This window comes from Bison bison, unplaced genomic scaffold (assembly GCF_000754665.1).
Source record: "Bison bison bison isolate TAMUID 2011002044 unplaced genomic scaffold, Bison_UMD1.0 scf7180017862187, whole genome shotgun sequence".
Classification (NCBI taxonomy): Eukaryota; Metazoa; Chordata; class Mammalia; order Artiodactyla; family Bovidae; genus Bison; species Bison bison.
This window is the reverse complement of record NW_011492759.1, coordinates 9,672-23,171: the sequence shown is the minus strand read 5'-3', so window position 1 is coordinate 23,171 and position 13,500 is coordinate 9,672. Positions and strand designations below refer to the sequence as shown.

General features: G+C 38.0%; 1 pseudogene; it reads right to left on the bottom strand.

Moving 5' to 3' along the window:
* Positions 1-865: 865 nt before the first annotated feature.
* On the bottom strand, positions 866-2,664 carry LOC104983313 (annotated as a pseudogene).
* Between the last annotated feature and the right edge of the window lie 10,836 nt (positions 2,665-13,500).

Below are 13,500 nucleotides of genomic sequence, written 5' to 3'. Positions count from 1 at the left end.
ACAGACTGGATACTCATCCTCTGTGGGAAAAGACCTTGAAGAAGACATGGAAAAGGCATAGAGAAAAAAGTCAATCTTTTGAAAAGTTAGTGATATCAAAATACTTTTCTATTGCTGGAAAACCAAACTAGGCCAAATATATGGCCCAAAGCAGCACAGAATTCAGAGTCAGAGGTTGGCAGGAAAGTTTTGGAAAACTTCAAGTTTTTAAAAACTGGCTATTTCTCCATGCTTAGTAAAATTATCAGAGAAGAGGTATAATGTTTGTTCATTTGTGGAATGTTGACAGATTGCTGCAAAAATTCGCATGAATGAAAAACCACAGAAATGCGCTTCAATGAAGTATTTCTTTTAATTTACAAAAAAATGAAGTTCCTATTTAAAAAATAACCATGCATGCTAAGATGAAACATAGTAAAAAGTAGTGTAAGTTCTGTCAATGATTCTATACACAGCTAGTGGGAAAGTGATATAAATCATTTTCTCTTAAAAAGGAAGTTTTGTTATTGCACTGACTTTTACAATCTGATCTAATAATTTAGAAAAATCATGTAGTAAAATCTGTAAAATTAAAATACAAAATTCTTGTTTGTAAACTTCAGTTGGCCAAGTCTCTCCAGAGACTTTCATGATAATGAAATGGAATGAATAGCTAAGTCACTACCTTATTTACTTTCTGTGAGGGGGAAAATTCCAGAACACAGCTTTCACACTTTCACAGTAATTATATTCAAAAGATATAAAGAAAGTCAGTACAGTTGTCTTCTTTTCTTCCTCTGTGCAATTTTCAGCTCTTATCCCACTCCTGAGTGCCATAATTGAAATAATATTGGTTTGGAGACCAGTTTAGGATTGGCCATAAATGTCACATAAAGTCAGTAGAATGTAGGTAAAGATATTTCCAAATGGCATAGTAATGCACTGCAGTTGCCATGGCCATGAACAGGTGCCAAATGGCATGCGGAAATGGAATGATGCCATCACTCTTGAAGAACACAACTCCCAGGCAAAAGATTAAACCCCACCAGCAAGTTTGTGAAGTCCATTGGTGTTGTCCATTGATGTTACCACCAAGGCTGGAGAAAACCCCATCATGGGATAGATAAAGAGCTCAACCACCTTATACCTGCCAAACTGAATGACCAAGGGTGATGCATCTTGTTCTTAGTGTTTTGTACTCAAAGTTCACCAGGAAGTAATCATATCAGGGAACTAGGGAAGAATATGGGTTTGGTTTATATCAGAAGGTTTTTCATGGTAGAGAAATACATAAATGGTTCCTCCAGCTGCCATGAGCCAGATAAACTGATGCATATGAGATGCCAGGGATCCAAGTGCATGGAGATTTACCCATGGAGTGTAAGATGCAGCAATGAAGAAATAGATAACCATTCTATAATACATATAAAAGCAATGCTCTACTGTCCTTAAGTGGCTCTTTTTCCATGACATGATGTGAAATCTGTGGAAATGATGAAGAAGTCACAGAGGTCCATTCCATAAATCCAAGCTGTTATCTTTTCCCAGCAGTCATCAGATAGCTGGTGAAGGAGGGTACTGCCCACAATGGCCAGAGCAATGAGGAATGCATGTGTGTAACAGTTATCAGCATGTTTGTAACCTGTTGGCTTGTAGCGGCCTTTGGCTGGGCCCAGTGGTTCATGAACTGCTGGAATCGATTCTAAAACCTCATTGATCCTCCTCTGGGGCGGAGAGTTCCGTTTCATCAGTGCCAATGGCCAGGTGACCCTCATGAGCTAGAGTTGCTCTGGAGGCTGCTGCATGCCTCAGGGACCACTCAACGGTGCAGGGGCAGAGTGCGCTAGGCTGGGTGATCGGGACAGGGCCAGAGCTAGACCAGGCGCCCCACTCCAGTATTCTTGCCTGGAGAATCATATGGACAGAGAAGCCTAATGGACTACACTCAATAGGGTCACAAAAAGTTATACATGACTGAAGAAAAGCTATGACAAATCTAAAGAGCATATTAAAAAGCGGAGACATTACTTTGCTAACAAAGATCTGTCTAGTCAAAGCTATGGTTTTTTCAAGTAGTCATGTATGGATGTGAGAGTTGCACTATAAAGAAAGCTAAGCACCAAAGAATTGATGCTTTTGAACTGTGGTGTTGGAGAAGATTCTTGAGAGTCCCTTGGCCTGCAAGGAGATCCAACTAGTCAATCCCAAAGGAAATCAGTCCTGAATATTCATTGGAAGGACTGATGCTGAAGCTGAGTCTCCAATACTTTGGCCACTTGATGGGAATAACTGACTCACTGGAAAAGACCCTGATGTTGGGAAAGGTTGAAGGAAGGAGGAGTAAGGGATGACAGAGGATGAGATGGTTGGATGGCATCAATGGACATGAGTTTGAGCAAGCTTTGGTATTTGGTGATGAACAGGGAAGTCTGGAGTGCTGCAGTCAGTGGGGTCACAAAGAGTCAGACATGACTGAGCAACTGAACTGAAGAAGTGACTTAGCACACACATGCATAGACCAAAATATCTCATGAACATAAATGCAAAAACTCTAAGCAACATATTAACAAGTCAAATCCAACAATGTTCCAAAAGATTATTTACCACAACAAAGTGAGATTTATTCAAGTTATGCAAGGCTGGTTCAACATTAGAAAGCCAGTTAATGTAATCCATCATATCAGACTAAGGCATAAAAATAAAGTAATTACAACAGATACAGAACAAGTAGTTTAGAAAATTCTGCACCTTTTATGATAAAGAACTTTAACCAAATTATGAATTGAAGGGGTTTCCTCAACCTGATAAAGAACATCTACATGAAAACCCTTGGCTACCATCATACTTAACATTGAGAAATGATAAGCTTTACTGATAAGATCTGAACAAGGTAGGAAGACCCACTCTAATCACTTCATTATTATACTGGAAGTTCTAGCAATGCAATGATGCAAGAAAAGGAAATAAAAGTATACAAATTTAGGAGGAATAAATACAACTGTATTATTGCAAATACAATATGACTATTTCTTGTAGAAATTCCCAGGCACTGCCACACCGGGTGAGTCCCTTCACTGCTTTGTGCCTCTGTTTCTACATCTGTAAAATGGGAGAGTAAGAGCCTACCTCCTCAGACTATGTAAGGGTTAGAGAGATAGTTCATATTAAATATTTAGCACAGAGGAAAAAAAAAAAAAGAAATTCCAAATATATAGAACAGTCTTTTGGACTCTGTGGGAGAGGGAGAGGGTGGTATGATTTGGAAGAATGGCATTGAAGCATGTATAATATCATATATGAAACTAGTCTCCAGTCCAGGTTTGATGCACGATATTGGATGCTTGGGGCTGGTGCACTGGGACAACCCAGAGGGATGGTACAGGGAGGGAGGAGGGAGGAGGGTTCAGGATAGGGAACATGTGTATTCTTGTGGTGGATTCATGTTGATGTATGGAAAAACCAATACAATATTGTAAAGTTAAAAAATAAAAGAAAAGAAAATAAAAAAAGAAAATCCAAAAATAATTTTTGAAAATTGAGAAATTAGTAAGTATTTACAGAAAGATTGCAGAATATAAGTTTAATACACAAAACTCAGTCAGCAACAAAGAAGTAGAATTTAAAATGAAAAGCAAATAACATTTATATTAGTATCCTAAAAACTGAGATACTTTGGTGTAAATCTAAAAATATATGTCCAAGATCTATATGAGAAAATTATAAAATTGATGGAAGAACTAAAAGACCTGCATAAATGAGACGTTTTCCATGCAAAACCTCAATTTGTCAATGCATCAGTTCTTCCCAAATTAAACTAGAGATTCAATATGAATCAAATAAAAATTTCACTAAGTGACTTTGTGGATATTGATAAATTAATTCGAGTGTATATGTAGAGGCAAGGATAGAATAGTTGACACAATATTGGAGGAGAGAAGCAAAGTGGAAAGACTGGTACTACAAACCTTCAAGGCTCACTATAAATGTATAACGAACAATCAATACAGTTTGTAGTAATCAGGACAATGTAATATTGGTGAAATAATAAGCAAATCAACCTATGAGATACAGTAGAGAGCTCAGAAGTAGATTCCCATAACTATACTCTGAGAGACGTTCAGAGGGCTCAAACAAAACCTTGCATACTCCAGGACCCAGAGACCCCATAGAGACTGAGCCAGACCTGCTTTTGAGCGTGTCATGGAGAGGCATGTGTCAGCAGTGGCCTGGCACGGGAACAGTGGCTCTGGCTGCAGAGGACCTGGGGCACACAATGTGTGGCATAAGCCCTCTTGGAGAAGGTTGCCATTAGCCCCACCATAGAGCTACTGAGCAGATGACCCACAAACTGCAGAACAGTTATGCCAAAGAAATTTTCGCACTGTTAAGAAAGTTCTAGGACCCACAACAGATTTACTAACCTGGAGATCTGGCAAAGGGAACAGAGAATTTGACTTTAAAGACCAGTGAGATTTGAACTTCCACAGAACTTCCACAAGATTGGGGAAACAGACTCTTGGAGGCCAAAAACAAAACCTTGTGTGCACCAGGAGAAAGGAGCAGTGTCCCCACAAGAGACTGAACCAGATTTGCCTGTGCGTGTCCAGTAGTCTCCAGCAGAGGCAAGAGTTGACAGCAGCCTGCTGCAGGGTTGGAGCATTGAATACAACAGTGCATGCATAAGCCCTTGTGAAGGAGGTCTCTTACTGTGACTCCCCATACCATAGTTTGGACTCAGGCCAAATAACAGGGAGAGAACACAGCACAGCCATCAACAGAAAATTGGATTAAAGATTTACTGCCCATGGCCCTGCCCATAAGAATAAGACCCAGGACAAGAGACAGTCAGTGTTTTCCATCAGGAAGCTTCCATATGCCTCGTATCCTTATCCATCAGAGGGAAGACAGAAAGAATCAAAATTACAATTCCAGAAAACTAATCAAACTGATCACGTGGACCACAGCCTTGTCTAACTCAATGAAACTATGAGCCATGCCATGTAGGGCCACCCAAGACAGATGGGTCATGGTGGAGAGTTCTGACAAAATGTGCTCCACTGGAGAAGGGAATGGCAAACCGCTTCAGTATTCTTTCTTGAGAACACCATTAACAGTATGAAAAGGCAAAAAGATAGGACACTGAAAGATGAAATCCTCCAAGTTGGAAGGTGACCAGTAAGCTACTGGAGAAGAGTGAAAAAATAACTCCAGAAACAATGAAAAGATGAAGCCGAAACAAAAACAACACCTAGATATGGATGTGACTGGTGATGGAAGTAAAGGCTAATGCTGTAAATAACAATATTGCATACTCCAACCTGGAATGTTAGGTCCATGAATCAAGGTAAATTGGAAGTGGTCAAACAGGAGATGGCAAGAGTGAACATCTGCCTTTTAGGAATCAGTGAAGTAAAATGAACCAGAATGGGCAAATTTAATTCAGATTACCCTTATATCTGCTACTTTAGGCAAGAATTACATAGAAGAAATGAAGTAGCCCTCATAGTCAGCAAAAGAGTCCAAAATACAGTACTTGAGTGCAATCTCAAAAATGACAGAATGATCTCTGTTCCTTTCCAAAGAAAACTATTCAATATCACAGTAATCCAAGTCTATGCCTTAACTACTAATGTCAAAGGAGCTGAAGTTGAAAGTTTCTATGATGACCTAGAAGATCTTCTAGAACTAACTTCCAAAAAAGATGTCCTTTTCCTCACAGGGGACTGGAATGCAAAAGTAGTAAGTCAAGAGTTAACCAGAGTAACAGGAAAATTTGCCCTCAGAGTACAAAATGAAGCTGGACAAAGGCTATCAGAGTTTTGCCAAGAGAACACATTTGTCATAGCAAACACCTTCTTCCAACAATACAAGCGATGACTCTACACATAGACATCACCAAATGATCAATACTGAAATCAGATTGATCATATTTTTTGCAGCCAAGCATTGACAAGCTCCACACAGTCAGCAAAAACAAGACAGGAGCTGACTGTCAATCAGATCCTAAACTCCTTATTCAAAAATTCAGACTTACATTGAATAAAATAGGGAAAACCACTAGACCATTCAGGTATGACCTAAATCAAATCCCTTATGATTATACAGTAGAAGTGACAAATAGATTCAAGGGATTACCTCTGATAGACAGAGTCCCTGAAGAACTATGAATGGAGATTTGTGATGTTGTACAGGAGGCAGTGATCAAGACCATCCCTAAGAAAAAGAAATGGAAAAAGGAAAAATGGTTGTCTGAGGAGGCCTTAAAAACAGCTGAGAAAAGAAGAAAAGCTAAAGGCAAAGGAGAAAAGAAAAGATACATCCATTAGGGTACAGAGTTCCCAAGTATAGCAAGGAGAGATAAGAAAGCCTTCCTCAGAGATCAATGCAAAGAAATAAAGGAAAACAATAGAATGGGATAGACTAGAGATCTCTTCAAGAAAATTAGAGATACCAAGGGAACATTTCATGCAAAGATGGGCACAATAAAGGACAGAAATTGTATGTACCTAACACAAGCAGAAGATATTAAGAATAGGTGGCAAGATGACACAGAACTATACAAAAAATATCTTCATAATCCAGATGAGTGATCACTCACCTAGAGCCAGACATTCTGGAATACAAAATCAAGCAGACCTTAGGAAACATCACTACAAACAAAGCTCATGGAGGTGATGGGATTCTAGTTGAGCTATTTCAAAACCTAAAAGATAATGCTGTGAAAATGTTGCACTCAAAGTATCAGCAAATTTGGAAAACTCAGCAATGGCCCCAGGACTGGAAAAGGTCAGTTTTCATTCCAATCCCAAAGAAAGGCAATACCAAGAATTTTCAAACTATCACACAGTTGCACTGATTTCACTCACTAGCAAAGTAATGCTCAAAATTCTCCAAGTTAGGCCTCAACAGTACGTGACTTGAGAACTTCCAGATGTTCAAGCTGGATTTGGAAAAGGCAGATGAACCAGAGATCAAATTGCCAACATCCTTTGGAGCATAGAAAAAGCAAGAGAATTCAAGAAAAAAACATATACTTCTGCTTTACTGACTATGCTAAAGTATCTGACTATGTGGATCACAACTTACTGTGGAAAATTCTTCAAGACATGGGAATACCAGACCATCCTACCTGCCTCCTAAGAAATCTGTATGCAGGTCCTGAAGCCACAGTTAGAATCGGACATGGATCAACAGACTTGTTCCAAATTAGGAAAGAAGTATATCAAGGCTGTATATTGTCATCCTGCTTGTTTAACTTCTATGCAGAATAAGTACATCACATGAAATTCTGGGCTGAATGAAGCACAAGCTGGAATCAGAAATATCAATAATCTCAGATATGCAGATGACACCACCATTATGGCAGAAAATGAAGAGGAACTAAGGAGCCTCTTGATGAAAGTGAAAAAAGAGAGTGAAAAAGCTGGCTTAAAACTCAACAGTAAAAAAAAAAAAAAAACAGATTGTGGCATCAGTCCCATCTCTACATGCAAATAGATGGTGGAACAATGGAAACGGTGACAGACTTCATTCTCTTGGGCTCAGAAATCACTGCAGATTGTGACTGCAGCCATAGAATTAAAAGACACTTGCTCCTTGGAAGAAAAGCTATGACCAATCTAGACAGCATGTTAAAAAGCAGAAACATTTCTTTACAAACAAACTTCCATATAGACAGGGATATCTTTTTTTTTTCCATTTCTCATGTATGGATGTGAGACCATAAAGAAAGAAAGTTGAACACTTAAGAATTGATGCTTTTGAACTATGGCATTGGAGAGGACTTTTGAGAGTCCTTTGGACTGCAAGGAGATCAAGCCAGTCAATCTTAAAGGAAATTGGTCTTGAATATTCACTGGAAGGACTGATGCTGAAGCTGAAGCTCCAATACTTTGGCCACCTGAGGAGAACTGACTCATTGGAAAAGACCCTGATGCTGGGAAAAATTGAAGGCAGAAAGAGGTGGATGACAGAGGATGAGATGGTTGGATGGCATCACTGACTCGATGGATGTGAGTTTGAGCAAGCTCCAGGTGTTGGTAATGGATAGGGAAGCCTGGCATGCTGCATTCTATGGGGTTCCAAAGAGTCGCACATAACTGAATGATTGAATTGAACTAAACTGAAGTGTACTCTCTTCATCTTTGACAATGGAGCAAAGTTAGTCTTTTCAATAAAAGGTGCTGGCTGAAGTAACTAGACATCTCTACACAAATAAATGAAGGAAAATGATACATAGTCATTATACTCTTAACAAAAATTACTCAAAGTAGATCATAAACATAATATAAAATACAAGTATAAAAATCCTAGTAGATAACACCAGAGTAAATTTATATGACCTTTCCTATGGTGGTGACTGTTCAGATGCAATACCAAAGCACAGTTCATGAAAGAAATAATTGCTAAACATACTTAATTAAAACTGAAAACTTTTGTTCTGCAGAAAATACTATGAAGAGAATGAGAAGATAAGCCACAGGCTGGGAGAAAAAAATTGCAAAAGATATATCAGATGAAGACTGTTACTGGATACAAAGTACACAAAAATTCAACAATAAGGAAACAGACAAGCTGATTTAAAGATGTACAAAACATCTGAGTAGATATCTCATCAAAGAAGATAGATAGTAAAAAAGCATATGAAAATACATTATATATCACTTCATTATGGAAAAGCAAAATAAAACAATATTGAGTATGACATACTTATTAGAATGGCCAAAATTCAAGTCTTTGACAATGCTGAATAGTGGTGAGGATATTGAACTCTCATTTATTCCAGATGAGAATGCAAAATTGTAGAGCTCCTTTGGAAGACAGACTGCCAGTTTTTTTCAAAGAGAAACACTCTTACTGCAGAAGAGAATCCAGTAACTGTGCTCAAATGTATGAAAAACTTATGTCTACACAAAACCTTCACATGGATATTTATAGCAGCTTCATTTACAATTGTCAAAACTTGGAAACAACTAAGATATAATCGGAGAAGGCACTGGCAACCCACTCCAGTACTTTTGCCTGGAAAAATCCCATGAATGGAGGAGCCTGGTAGGCTGCAGTCTTTGGGGTCTCGACGAGTCGGACACGACTGAGAGACTTCACTTTCACTTTTCACTTTCATCATTGGAGAAGGAAATGGCAACCCACTCCAGTGTTCTTGCCTGGAGAATCCCAGGGATGGCAGAGCCTGGTGGGCTGCCGTCTGTGGGGTTGCATAGAGTCGTACACGACTGAAACGACTTAGCAGCAGCAGCAAGATATAGTAGGTTGCTTTAATAGGAGAATGGATAGATTGATTGTGGTACATCCAGGCAATGGAATATTATTCAGTGCTTTGTATAAATGCCCTATCAAGCCATGGTAATATAGAGAGGAAACTTAAATACATATTACTAAAAGAAGCCAATCAGAAAAGTTATGTACTGTGAGTCTGACCAAATGACAGTTTGGAAGAGGTAAACCTATGGAGACAATAAAAAGATCAAATGTTTCCAGTAGTTGCTAGGAAGTGGAGAGGGATATGTAATCAGAATACAGAGGCAGTGAGAATGTTCTGTATGACACTACAATGGTACATATATGTCATTATATATGTGTGAAAAATCATAGAATATATAACACCAAGAGTATATATATATATATATAACACCAAGAATATATAACACCATAATGCAAATTATCAACTTTGGGTAATAATGTAAGCTTACTGATTGTAACAAATATATCTCTATAGTGTGGGATATTGATAGGAGGGAGTCTTGTTGGTGCACTTCTCAGGATATATGAAAACTCTCCAAATATTTTGTTTAATTTCACCTTGAACCTAAAATTTCACTTAGTATAGATTGTATATGGGCTTCTCAGGTGGCATTAGTGGTAAAGAACCTTCATGCCAACATAAGAGATGCAGATTCTATCCCTGGGTCGAAAATATCCCTTGGGGGAGGGCATGGCAACTCATTCCAGTATTTATGTCTGGAGAATCCCATGGAGAGAGGAACCTGGCAGGCTATAGTCCATAGGTTTGCAAAGAGTCTGACACGACTGAAGCGATTTAGTGTGCACATATATATATATATATATATATATATGTGTGTGTGTGTGTGTGTGCGTATGCCTGTTAATTTGGAGAAGCCAAGATAAATAACTAAAAGGGTTTAATGTTAAAAAATAGAAAAATACCAAGGCATGAATACACTCACATATACACACACATTGAATATTGACTTCTGATGTCCCCTAGGAGTACATGTATGCTTGCTCAGTCTCAGTTGTGTTTGACTTTTTGCAATGATATGGACTGTAGCCTGCCTGGCCTCTCTGTCCAAGGGATTTTCCAGGCAAGAATACAGGAGTCAGTTGCCATTTCATCTTCCAAGAGATCTTCCTGACCTGGCGATTGAACCTGCGTCTTCTACATTGACAGGCGGATTGTTTACCACTGAGACACCTGGGAAGCCCCTCCCTTAAGAGACAAGCAATTTAAATAAAGCTGAGATATGCAGCCTATGCTGCACAAGAATGATTTTATGTATTGGTTTGTTAACTTTGAAATATGTCTCTTTACCCCTTAACCCAAGGTAAAAAATCTATAGGCTTGGGTAATGCCTTCACTTGAGATTTGTTTACATGTTCCGCATATGAGCCTTTGCCACTCTACTTAGGTTCCATCAGCCATAAATTTTCGAATCAGAAATTCCTCTTGATTTCTGAAATGAAACTACTGCAAGGCAAGCTATGGGCAGTTTGAGATTTGTTATTCAATTTTCTCAAGACCAAAAAATGTGCTGTACCACTTAGACTTCAGCCATGTATTAGCAATCTACAGTTTCTGCCTTTGAGGGCTGACAGCTTCAGTGAGGGAAAATAGGATTTTGAAAGCTGTGGGAATTCAATCATCAACAATGCTCTCACAGGCTCTCTTCCAATGTATTGGGCCTGAGTAAAGGAAATGTTACTTTTGAAAGTTTGCATTGCTATTGAGCCAAAGAAAAATTAGAAACAAAAAACAAAAATCAAACACAGCATATTTTTTATAATCTATCTGTGTTCCATCCTAGCCATCCTGCATTTTCCTATTTGTTCATTTGTCTACTTCATTGTCAGATGCAAGACTCTGTGTGTGTGTGTGTGTGTGTATATCATAAATGTTGAGATATTTTAATATTAGAAGTTACTAAACACAAAATATAGATATAACTAGATAAATCATTTCCTTCTTTTATTTTCAGAAGGTACAAAAAGCAGATTAAAAAAAAAAAACTGTGTGCATAAACAGATGTGAAAACAAATATAGGATTTTTCCATTGAGACAGGAAGCAACAGAGTTTCTATCAGTTCAGTTCAGTTCAGTCACTCAGTTGTGGCTGACTCCCTGTGGTCCCATTGACTGCAGCTCACCAAGCTTCTCTGTCCATCACCAACTCCCAGAGTTTGCTCAAACTCATATCTATCAAGTTGGGGATGCCACCCAACCATCTCATCCTTTGTTGTTCCCTCCTCCTAATACTGTCAAACTTTCCCAGCATCAGGGTCTTTTTCCACGAGTCAGTTCTTCCCATCTTTGGTGGCCAAAGTATTGGAGTTTCAGCTTCAGCATCAGTCCTTCCAATGAATATTCAGGACTAATTTCCTTTAGGATGGATTGGTTGGATCTCCTTGCAGTCCAAGGGACTTTCAAGAGTCTTCTCCAATGCCACAGATCAAAAGCATCAATTCTGCACTCAGCTTTCTTTATAGTCCAACTCTCACATCCATACATGACTACTGGAAAAACTATAGCTTTGACTTGATGGAATTTTGTCAGCAATGTCTCTGCCTTTTTAATATACTGTCTAAGATGGTCAAAACTTTTCTTCCTAGGAGCAAGTGTCTTTTAATTTCATGGCTGCAGTCACCATCTGCTGTGATTTTGGAGCCTCCCACAACCAAATAAAGTCTGTCATTGCAGTGATTTTTGGACCTCCTCCGCCCCAAAACAAATAAATAAAGTCTGTCACTGTTTCATCAAACTTTCTAATGATTAAGGACATGAAAGTGAAAGTCACTCAGTTGTGTCCAACTCTTTGTGACCCCATGGTCTACACAGTCCATGGAATTCTCCAGCCCAAAATACTAGAGTGGGTTGCCATTTTCTTCTCCCCTCTCCAGGGGATCTTCTCAACCCAGGGATCGAACTCAGGTCTCCCACATTGCAGGCAGATTCTTTACCAGCTGAGCCATAAGGGAAGCCCAAGGATACTAAGAAATTTTTCATGTGGCTATTTTCCATTTGCCTGTATTTTTCAGAAAATAGTTTGCCCTGGCCTTCTCCCATTTTAATTTTTTTTTCAGATAAATGAGTTCTTTGTATATTTAGTATAATAATATCTTATCAGAAATACTGTTTGCAAGTATTTTCACCGATTCAGTAGGTTGTCTTTGATTTTTTAAAATAGTTTCCTTAGCTGTGCAAAAACCTTTTTTTAATTTAGAATTGTTTCACTTGTTTATTTATTTTTTTCTTTTCTTCCCCTTACTTGAGGAGACAAATTCAAAAATATCACTAAGACAGATGTGAAAGAGGGTACTGTGCTTACTCCAGTTTAATTTTTCTTACTCAAGATTGCTTTGGCTATTTGGGTTCTTTTGTGTCTCCATACAACTTTAAGATTTATTATTCTAGTTCTGTGAAAATTGCCACTGGTAATTTGATAGAGATTGCATTGGCTCTGTAGATTGTCTTGGGTAGTATTGTCATTAGGGTAGTCTTGATTCTCCTAATCCAAGGACATGGTATATTTTCCAGTTGTTTATGTCATCTTTAATTTCTGTCATCAGCATCTTTAACTTTTTGGAGTATAAGTTGTCTTCTTAGGAACATCTACTCCTAGCTATCTTATTCTTTTCAGTGAGGTGGTAAATAGGATGATTTCTTTAATTTTTCTTTATCTTTCATTATTAATGTATAGAAGTGGAACAGATTTCTTGTATTAATTTTGTAATCTACAACATTACCAAATTCACTGTTGAACTCTTAATTTTCTGGTAGCATCTTTAGGATTTTCTATCTATAGTATCATGTCATCTGTAAACAGTGACAGTTTCATTCCTCTTTTCCAATTTGGATTCCTTTTGTTTATTTTTCTCTTGTGATTATCACATTTAGGACTTCCAAAACAATGCTTTCAGTATTTCATCATTGAATGTGGTATTAGCTAAAGGTTTGTCATATATGGCCTTTATTATATTGATGTATGTTCCCACTATGCCCAATTTCTGAAGTTCTTTTTTTTAATCATAAATGATTGTTAGATTTTATCAAAAGTTTTTCTAGATCTTTTGGGTTATCATAAGTTTATTTTATTTTTTATTTTTTTAGATGATAAGAACTGTCACATTGATTGCCTTGTGGATATTGAAAAATCCTTGCACCCCTGGGATAAATCTCACTTTATCATGTTACTTGGCCTTTTAAATGCATTGTTTGACTCAGTTTGCCAGTATGTTGTTGAGGATTTTTGCCTCTGTGTTCATAAT